Genomic DNA, 11,373 nt, shown 5'->3' with positions numbered 1-11,373 from the left:
TATCGAGGCATTTTACATCGCCAAAGGGGTGACAACAGCGTTAGCTCTCCGTGCTTATCACTGTGAAAGTAAAGCGATTGAATTCTTCAGGAGGACATATCAGAGCACTTAAACAGTCGTATTGCACGCACGTTCTGTCGCTATCCCAGTTCGAGCCCATTTCCGTCCGCGCTTGTTCCTAATTTTGTTATTTAGATGATCTTTATAAGGCCCTGCTTTCACGAAATAAATTCAGTTGGATGTATGTGCGATCTGTGAGCATGTTCTTGTGTTTTTCCGCCCCGTCTTGTTCGTGCAGTTTTGAATTTTCTGGAACTACGAATCGACGAGCTTAATTTCATGTCTTACCTCTGAAAATTATTAGTACAGGCACCAGCTTCATGTAATGCAGTAAACAACGTTAACAATTGTTATTACTCTACATATCTTAGCTGTGAATAGCTGCGCCTCATGAAGATGCGCAGGTTGAGCACAGACCCCGCTGTGTTGTGGTGCGGTGGAAGCACACATGCACGATCGGCATGAGCTGTATCGCTCCACACGTTTAGATAAATTTTGCAAGAACTCACAGGGGCAGCAATCAACATGCAACAGCTGAAGGCAAAAAATAAATGTCAGGCAAAAGATCGCGCGCACGTCTACTGCGCCGCGGGTAGCATTGCTACAGACGGTGCGGAGGCCAGAGGCTGCCAGATCGGTCAAACAGCGGCTAGCGCGGCTTGGCGGGACAAGGAAGGGTGGCACCTGAGGCGTTGGAGTTTGCAAATTGAAAAACGTAATCTAGAAATGTTGGTCACCATATGGTCGAATGATGGTCTGGGGTAGTGATGAAGATCCGCCCGATTTCCGAGAGTTCGGGCTAGATCATTTGCCCCCCCCCCCCCCCCCCCCCCCGTTTCCCTCAAGGCCTTCCTGCGCAGAGGTTCATGTTATGCTGTGTGAGTGGGAGAGTGTCTTTATTGTGTGTTCGCCCTTCTGTAAGGTTTTCCGTTCAGGCATTCTGTACTGGCTTGTTGAGCATATCTCACTACAGTCGCTAATTTTTCCCGTTGATCTGCCTGGCTCGGCATAGGACACGATGTTCACGCATACCAATTCTAGGTACTTGGATAGTTGTTCTAGATAGTAGCTCGGATCCATGCCTTCAGCTTCGGCTCATGAGCCAGTCAAAGAAGCAACCCAACACAATGGGGTGCTGAAATCAGAAATCATCCCTCCTCCTTTACCCGCCCCATCCTTTGCTATTCCCTAATAAATGGCTTCTCTGTCTCCTTGCACAGCGCTGCCGCCATTTATTGGATGGAAAAAAATGAAGGCGTCCGAGAACGCGGAAAGCTGATGACGACAGCGAGTTCTCTGTCATACGTTAGAGGGCAGCTCGTAACACGCTTGATGAAATACAGCAGCAATTTTGTAGCCTTAGAGAGAGAGAGAGAGAGAGAAAAATAATTTCACCCATATAGACTAATATATATAGGACAAAGCGGGGCTCTTGGCGTGTCAAGTCGGCTCACGCTCAGGCCGAGAGTCCTTGGGTCTCGGTGGCAGCCTTTGCCAATCGGACTTCTTGTAGTTGGTTCTCCTTTTCATCGCTTTACAGAAGGGCCGCCCAGATAGGTTTGGTGATTCCTTCTCTTCTGCCCGGGCTATTTTCGCGTTCTCAAAATATATGGTCGAACTATTCTATAAATCCTCAATATTTTCAAATGTCTGATGCTATCTCCGGCAGATGTGACTGTCGAGAATCGAGTTAGGATGTGTTTGGAGTTTTTTCCCCTCTATCGCGTCCGCTTTATCTAGGGCTCTGTTAAGTAAGGGTAATTCCCTCCGGCGTAGCCTGTGGAGCCTCATGATTTCGCTGTAATTAGCCACTGTTACTTGCTCTATGCTCTCCAGCGAATCCTCTGAATTCCCCAGATCTATGTAAACCTCCTCTGCGGCTTTAGTAATACTTGTTTTGGTCGAGGCTGGGCTATGGCTCCCGTTGATAACGACGGCGATTTTTTTACCGATGTATGCAGCATCGACGAAAACAATGTCTGACGGTTTTCTGTCTTGAATCCTCTCTTTATGGCTTAATTCAACTCTATTTAGCCTTGTAAAAATATTAAGCGGTAGTGCAGCTTCTTAAAATCCGGATATACGAGTAGAAATAATGTTAACACTCAAAGAAGGAACCACCCGAAAACGATCAGACCATTTCAATGCAAAACTAATTATTTTAAACTTTCCATCCGACAACAGTGAAAGAGTGAAATAATTTGCTATCTTCTGTGGCTTCTATTTTATGTAATGGCAATTCTGTTTTAGCGATGAACGGTTAAAGTTTTATTTCCTTTGTAGTCCCCTTTCTTGTTATTTATTTTAAAGCAGTATTTGAAAACATAGCTGTCCTGTGTGCCGCGATATTGAGGTGAAAAGTGGGCACTATTGTCATGTATAGGCAAGAGAAATTGTGAAATTTCCTGCATGTACGAGTGTATTTTTCTTGGATATATGCATTTCCCCCGTACTGTAATGTCTAACGGCGCTGTGGGATTATGCATAAATAAATAAAATATTTGACTAAGCTTGGCTCCCTTTAGCATTGCTTTCACGTCCTACCTTGTTTAGCTAAGCATTTCGCGGGTGTTTTAGTGTTCTGTAATGATGAAAGAGGCAACAAAGTATTTAGTAAAACGTTGCCAGGGGAGATGAAGACATGTGCATCGTGTAAGGCTGCCGGCCTAGGAAGTGAGGGAACCGGCTAGAGAGATCATTTTTGACATGGCGAAAGGGAAACAATGCCTCGGGTATTTGGGAATATTCCTAGGCTTTTGGCTCCAACCGTATATCTCGTATAGTCACACTCACGCGGAAGGTGGTTCATTCGAAACCTGCCGCCGGACACCCACCGGTAAAAATGGGTACAAGCGTCCCCCGGCCTGGCGCCCAGCTCTTACAGGGATGTGCGCTTGGAAGAGGCTCCGCAAACCCCGCTGTGCTCCTTCTGGGGCAAAATAGTTTCCAACACTTCAGCCTGCAAAGTTGGTTCGAGTTACCGTATTTCACGGGGTTCAAAACTTAAAACGAGTTGTGTCCTGCACACGCGAAAATCCAGAAAAGTTTAAACGTTTGAAGTGCGAAACGCTCTAAACCAGCGTGTCGAAAGACGTAAAGGTTCATTGTCACTGATGAAGTTCACTTCTCAGAGAATCACTGCAGTCCTGGGCAAGTCCGGATTTCCGGCTGTCTGACTTTGCGAGAAAAAAAAAGGGAGGCCACATAATGGGCTTCTGCCGCGCGAAGCGGACTTATTGTTGTCCGATGGCAGAACGCATCACTGTCCCAATGGCGCACCTATTTGGGACCTATGATCCATTTCCCAAGCATTTCACCCCCAAAGAGCCGAGCACCAGGCCGGGGAAATCTTGTACTCATTGAAAACCGGTGGGTACCCGGCGGCACCAGGGATCGAACCTGGTACCTCCCGAATACAAGCAGGTATACTCTACCACAAGGCCACCGCTTCGGAATTACAAGGACAGTGACTCATAATGGCTCTGCAACCGGAGTGAGTTTGCAACAAAACTAAAAATGGGAGCAAAATAAGTGTCACTGCCTTCAAGCGAAACCGCAGACAATTTTGTTTTTTTTTTGTCAGCAACTTATTCTATACGCGTGCTGCAGGTTTCGCACTGTTCCAGGAGAAATACACAAAAACTACGTACGGTCTTTGCTGTGCTTATTCGGACTGCAGAGTATGAGAAAACAACCCGAAAATCCTTTCACGCTGCGCAGGCTTTGGTGGATTGTCTTCGTAGAACTTATTTTTGTCAAGTTAACTATTTCTACATCTTACGAGATGTAAAGGATCCTTTCCTTTCCTGCGCAGTCTTTGTCAAGTACGCTTGGCACGAACTTTATCAATGTTCATTGGTATACTTTTCACTTTATTGGTGAAATATGCGGTTATTTTTGTGAAATTTTCCAAACAACATGGTTTTCATACAACTGACCCTAAATAGTATATTAAACCATTGTCGCCAGAAATGGACTTAACAGAGATCTCCCTGAAATAGACTTGCCTCTTCTCTTCCTACTGCTCTTCCCTCTCTTTCTCTACTCTTCTCAGCCGAAACAAAATGCATTGAAACATGTGAAACAAAAGCCTCTACAACCTTGTGTGAAAACATTCGGCTTTAATTAAATGTTGGACTTCTGCCTGTGAAGACATGGATGGCGGAAACGGAAATTTTTTGCACCATTGTGTGCGAACTATATTTTATATAGACAGCTCGTAACTCCAATACACCTGTTTATACATTAATGGGAGGTGGTTTGTTTTGGAATGTTTAACAGAAAACTGAGCATTTTTCATTCATGCCGCAATTGAATTCGGTTTCTCTGTGTAAAGAATGATAATGGAGTACTGTATGATATGTCAACGCTATTAAATTTCCATATCATGTGGAAACGCCGAATGGCTATCCGCCATGCTGATCTTCATGTAAAAGCTATCTAAGAGTAGTTTGGTCATTCTCTGCTACCATAAATTATAGATGTTTTTAGATTCAGACAGACTTACTTCATGCATACCTTGTCATTATAGCACTCTCATTTTTCATTTGTGCATTCATTGGAAAAGGCATTTTTTGCTGTATTCTGAGGAAACGGTTAACATGTGCAAGCATAAAAACTTGTTCACAGTTTTAAAACCTGCGCTGAATGTTATCGGCAAATACAAAATCGGAACTCATCATTGCCGTTGGAATAATCCTCGGACATTAGAAATAGTTTATTTGTAAAGAAGAGCTTTCGGCTTGAAGGTCTCGTCGCTGACACCGTTGTTAGCTTTGCGCGGACTGCATTTGGTCAAGATCATTTTCTTGCTAAGTTGCACGTCTGCAAGTATCAGCTGACTAGGTCACGCCGAAAACCAACCTGCGACAAGAGAAAGTATCTTAATATTAGTCGATACGCTCATTGCCTCCAAAGGCATCTATCACCACAAAGCGGCATGGCATAGCATTTTCTAATGTCTTATTAATAATCTTCTTATTCTTCTTATTTTCTAGAAATCGTATTGGGGTAGCCTAAGTCTAATATCCCCCTTGCTTTTCCAAAGCCCTCCAGGATTCACAAGACTGTCTTCACACTCGGAAATTTGGAGCGAAGAGGGGATTTTATATAACCCTTCTCACTGAACTCATAAGCATCATCAGTTTGATAAACTCCTCAGCTTTATTCTTTTCAGAAATCAGTGCTGGCTAGTAAAGAGGACAGTATGAACAGTGTCAGTGTACGACTCAACAAAGGAGGCGGCTAAAAAATGGTTAAGAGAAATCATAGGGAGCAGGAACAGATTCAGGACGCCGAAGGAAGACGTCTAGAAGGAGATGATGCCATAGAATATATTACATCAGTTATTGCCAAATTATTTAGGCGTGATAATGGGTAATCTTTCCTGATGAAGGAACAGTATCGGATAGGATAAAGGAAAAGAGCTTACAATTGACAAAAGTTCACTGGAAGAAGGTGGAGACAAATATTGCTGTGTGTCAAGCTATACGGGTGGGCGAAATTTCAATCAAGGTAAATAGTGGGCTTGATCCAAGAAGCAAGGGTACGTTTTTAAACAAATAATAATCAGCCATAACAAATAAAGGAATTCCGGACTGGCGACTGAGTAGGATGATTTTATTATATGAACAAAAAGCAGATAAGAACAACATTAAATCCTTTAGACCGATTACGATAACATTGGTTAAGCACAGGCTGGCAACGCAGGTAGTGAAGCTAAAAATGCAGGCATCGATAGAAAGTAATAATGTACTCGGTGAACTGAAGAACAGGTTCAGGAGTGGTAGGTGCCTATATGATGGCATTTTCGTAATACCCCGAATACTTAGAAACAGCCAGGGCGGAAAACAGACCTCTGATATTTAGCCTTTTTTGTATATAAGCGGTGCATACGACAGCATAAACAGGAACCTCTCTGGAACATACTCAAACCTGAAGGCATCGGTAAAGAAGTAATTGAATTACTAAAGGAATTATACAGAGATAATAAAGTTGAGATTGCATGGGAGGGGTTAAGAAGTTCATCTAGTCGAGGTATGCAAAGGACTAAAGCAAGGATGTCAGCTAAAATCACTGCTGTTGCTCATGTATAGATGAAGAATATGAAAAAAAAAAGTCTGCAAGAAAGCAACCTTTACTTCAATCTCTCGTATAAGCTAGGTTGAACGGACGAACAACAAACGCTTCCAGGAGTAATGTACGCGGACGACATTGTTTTATAGACTAATAGCCAGGAAGATTCACAAGCAATGGTTAATCATATGTGAATACGAGGGAGACGCAGTCGGCTTCACCTTCAGCGCACGTAAGTCGGGTCTGGTGGTATTGAACTATTTCAGTGATAAAAGTATACAATTCAAGGGAGTGAGATACCAAGACTGGCAAAATATAAATATCTGGGCTCGGCAGCACGCCAGCGATGACCCGTGCTTACGTTCCGCACTTCTTCCTGGTGCAGTTTCTTGGACTCTGGAGCCTGCAGCTACTGGAGCCTTCCAGCTATCATGTCCCGTACCCAGCACCTGTCGCTTGGCTAAACCCAGGTGCCGTCCCTTCGATTTCCTGGCATCTTTCGGTGGATCCTTCCTCATCGCCGATACACCCGTTCGACAGCGCATCGCGGACAACGCACCCCGCACCTGTTTTTCGACCATATCTGCAAGCACCGTGCCTTAACCACAACGGATCGAGTCCCGGAACCGCCTCTGGACTTTCTGCGCATGCGTGGAATCGGGTTGAAAAGCCAGGCCTGAGCAGCGCGCCCTTTAGTGGGCTCGGCAGCACGCCAGCGATGACCCGTGCTTACGTTGCGCACTTCTTCCTGGTGCAGGTAATGAATTCTTATTGCATTTATGCTAAGCCAACTAGCCACCGTGCCCTCTTAGTGCTGCCGAGCCCACGCCGTTTTTGCTATATTGGATGTGACTGTGCTCATATGTTGTTAAAACTTCTCATGCTATCTGGGGATGTTGAATCCAATCCCGGCCCTGGCACTGAACAGATACTTAGTGTTCTGAAAGAGCTGCAATCCGGGCAGACCGTAATACAAGAGCAGCTAAAGTGTATAGAGCTGAAACTGGCTGATCATGATAAAACATTTGGCGAAATTAAAACAAGGCTGGAAAAAATTGAGACCGCCTGTGCTTGTATCGATGACATGCAGACCGAAATAAAAAGCCTGCATGAGACAACCAGTGAACACACTGCTCAGATAAAAGTACTGTCTGCCCAGATCATTGATGCAGAAAACCGATCCAGACGAAACAACCTTGTTTTCTATGGCATTGAGGATAAAGAAAACGAAACACGGCTCGAATCAGAAAGTATCATCATTGCTCGCTGTGATCAGTACTTAGGCTTTCACCTTGAACCGCGTGACATTGAGCGTGCGCATCGTATTGGGGCTTTCCAAGCTGAGAAATGCAGACCTATTATTGTGAAGTTTGCTCACTTTAAGGACAAAGAGCAAGTACTATCTTCAGCCAGGAAATTTAAGGATACAGGTTATGCTGTTTCACAAGATGTCGCCCCAAGCACGCGCCTAGCTCAGAAACGCCTTATCGGGTTTGGAAGGGCCAGAAATCTCCGGTACAAACTGCGGCTTGACAAACTTGTTGCTAATGGAAAGACCTACCGCTTTGACCAAACTTCAAATCAAGTCGTTGAGGAATGCTCGTAGCCATCACAAACTCAACGTCAAAAACCGAATTCACATAGACGTCACCTTCTATCATTTTTGCTAGCTAACATTCGAAGTGTCATTCCAAAGCGCGATTCCTTGTGCAGTATGTTAGACTCATCTTCATGCGATGTCTTGCTACTAACTGAAACCTGGTTTAACATATCTATTCATGATGCCGAGATTCTTCCTTTCCTTTCAGATTTTGACATATTCCGAAAAGATAGGCTGATAATTCCCGGGGCGGGGGTGTACTTATCGCTACTAACAAGAGTCTGAATTGTTCACTTATCAACATCTCATCCCAACTGGAAATGATCTGGCTTCGCTGCATTTCTTCGCACCCGCACACACTCATAGGTATTTGCTATCGGCAACCTAACGCTGACAGTTGTTTCACGCCTTTACTTCATGAAACCTTAACAACATTAACACAAACGTATCCAAATAGTCCTGTCCTTCTCTTTGGTGACTTTAATTTTCCTTCCATAAATTGGTCTAACCCTGCCTCCTCATTATCTAAAAGCAACGCTGCCAGCGAGATCTTGAACATGTGTATAACATTTGGCCTAACGCAACTTGTAACTGAACCCACACGCGTTACCGATAGCTTGTCCAACATTCTAGATCTTGTATTAACAACTCACCCGGATAACTTTACTGCTATCACCCTGCTGCGTGGTCTGAGTGATCATTTAGCTGTACACACTTCCTTTCATTGCAACATACAAAAGAAACAAAAAGACACTTACTTTATATGATAGAGGGGACTATGCCAGCATGAACAGAGCATTATCTGACTATTTCGTCACCTTCGCCGCTAACTTTCCTCTGAATTCTGTCGAGACAAACTGGCTACTTTTCAAAGCAGAGATGCATCGGGTTATGCATCTTTACATTCCCACAATTACAATAGCAGAAAAAGTAACTTCACCATGGTTTACAGCATCCCTCAAGTGTCTAAACAACAAGAAAAAACGCCTTTTCCGTTCAGCTAAACGATCTAACACCCAAAACGCATGGCAGAAATATTACGTAGTCCTAAAAGAATACGACAAGTCAACTGCTCAAGCTAAACGTCAGTTTTTTTCTACCACTTTACCCTCTATGTTGCAAAATAACCCTAAACGCTTTTGGAAGACCATTAACCCTAATCAAATTACTCATATTTCACTTCTTAACAGCTCCGAGCTTCCTATACCTGAGAACGAGGTCGCTGATATTTTGAATAAAACATTTAGTTCAGTCTTCACTAACGAACCGCATGACACTTTTCCAGATACACCATACCTTACGCACCCACTGATGCAAAACGTCACATTTCATCCCATGGGCATTGTTAAAGTCATTGAATCCTTGAAGAACTCGTCATCTACTGGTATAGACGGTATTAACGCCAAAGTTTTAAAAAATACTAAACATCCATGTAGCCTGTTTTTGTCACTCATCTTTCAGGATTCACTCGAAACCGGTTCAATCCCACGTGACTGGCAGGTGGGCAAGGTCATCACAGTCTTCAAGAAAGGAAGCCGTTCATCACCGAGTAACTACCGCCCAATTTCAATAACAAGCGTTTCTTGTAAAATAATGGAACATATTTTATAATCTCAGATTGCCAATTTTTTAACGTCCGTAAATTTCTTTAATCCTAATCAGCATGGTTTCCGCAAAAATCATTCTTGTGACACTCAGCTTGCTCTTTTCCTGCACGACCTACATTTAAACCTGGACAGCAACATCCTGATTGACGCGGTATTTTTAGATTTTGAAAAAGCGTTTGATAAGGTTCCCCATTGTCGTCTTTTGTTGCAGTTATCACGTCTTAACATTCATCCGTGCGTTCTGAGCTGGATTCGAGGATTTTTGGCTAACCGTCAGCAGTTCGTGTATGCTAACTCACATTCTTCCTCCTTAACCCCAGTGCTTTCAGGCGTACCGCAAGGTACGGTGCTTGGGCCTCTTCTTTTTTTGATATACAATAATGACCTGCCTAACAATATTTCTTCTCATATTCTCCTCTTCGCTGATGACTGCGTCGTTTACCGAGCAATAACAAGTTCCGCTGACTCTCTCTCGTTACAAAGGGATCTTTCTCGCATACAGGACTGGTGTAACACTTGGCTCATGTCTTTAAATGTCTCTAAAACTGCCCACTTGCCCATTCACCGCCGTCGTAACTACATTGCTCCCGATTACTGCATCAATAACATCCAGATTGCAAAAACTGAATCAGTGAAATACCTCGGTGTACATATTTCATGTGACTTAACATGGATACAGCATACTAACCAGATAATAAATTCTGCTAACCGCGCTCTAGGTTATATACGACGTAACCTTTCTATCGCTTCTCCCCCTATTAAACAACTTGCTTTCCAAACGTTTGTGCGTCCTAAACTGGAGTATGCTAATGCTATTTTTGACCCATACCAAAATAACCTTACTAATGCCCTCGAATCAGTTCAGAACAGAGCAACAAGATACATTTTGTCAAATTATTCCTACTATTCGAGTATTTCGGCACTAAAAGCACAATTAAACTTACCCTCCCTAGCCTCACGGCGTAGAATCGCGCGTCTTAACCTTTTTCATAATTTTTTCTATTCTTTGCCATCTGATAACACGTACATAAAGAGAGCCCACCGTATCTCCCGCTCCAGCCACATTAATGCAGTGTATCCCCCTCAAGCTCACACTACTACTTTTCAGCAGTCGTTTTTCTTGCGCACCGCACAGGACTGAAATGGCCTGCCCACCGAAGTCGCTACAGTCATCGACCCCAAAATATTCAAACGGCTCATTGAAAACATCTCATATTGATCATCGACCCCAAAATTTTCAAGCGCATCATCGAAAACATCTCATTAAGATTTTTGTTATACTTATATGCCCTGTAACGCCCACTCCCTCATGTAATGTCTCATCAGAGACCTTTGAGGAATAAATAAATAAATAAATAAATAAATAAATAAATAAATAAATAAATAAATAAATAAATAAATAAATAAATAAATAAATAAATAAATAAATAAATAAATAAATAAATAAATAAATAAATAAATAAATAAATAAATCTCGGGTTATGGATGAACAAAGGACAGGTATATATGGAAACACAACAAGAGGTCACTGTGAGACTTCGCCCTCAGAATGCAAGGCAGCAAAATGTTTTTGAGAAGAGTAATTATTAGCGCAGTTACAGCCACCGCAATCACTCGATTCTGTCATGTTACCCGCTTGTCTAACCTCCGCAAGCCAAATTCCCCTTCGTTCTCCGCGTTTGACGGGAGGTGGGGCGTGGTATTCTGCGTGCGCGAAAAAATAAAAACGGGCGAGGGAGCGCGCGTCGCTGCATTCAGTCCGGCCGTGGCCAGGGAAAAGCGCGCAGCGAGCGATGGACACAATTAGTGGTGTACGCCCATGCTTCACCCGTCAGTCAACGAGACGGCCAATGGATGTCGTTTGCTACTCCGACGTCAGCCGTGCTGCTCGTAGAGAATGGGGAAGCTGGTTTCCCGAAGGGAAGGATGCATGAGAGAGCTTTGATTTGTATTTTTGCTGATTTGCGGCGCGCGTATCGCTTTAGCATTTTGCATAGACTATCTCCGGTAGCTGATCGAAGCACTGGGCTC

At 43.5% G+C, this 11,373-nt stretch overlaps 1 pseudogene; it reads left to right on the top strand.

Annotated features, from left to right (window-relative positions):
* The first annotated feature begins 6,481 nt into the window (after nt 1-6,481).
* LOC146193411 (uncharacterized) lies at nt 6,482-10,696 on the top strand (annotated as a pseudogene).
* The last annotated feature ends 677 nt before the right edge of the window (nt 10,697-11,373 follow it).

This window comes from Amblyomma maculatum, chromosome 4, assembly GCF_055883805.1.
Source record: "Amblyomma maculatum isolate TAMU_Amacu chromosome 4, ASM5588380v1, whole genome shotgun sequence".
Taxonomy (NCBI): Eukaryota; Metazoa; Arthropoda; class Arachnida; order Ixodida; family Ixodidae; genus Amblyomma; species Amblyomma maculatum.
Note: the sequence above shows the minus strand (reverse complement) of the source record. Positions and strands in the feature narration are given on the sequence as shown.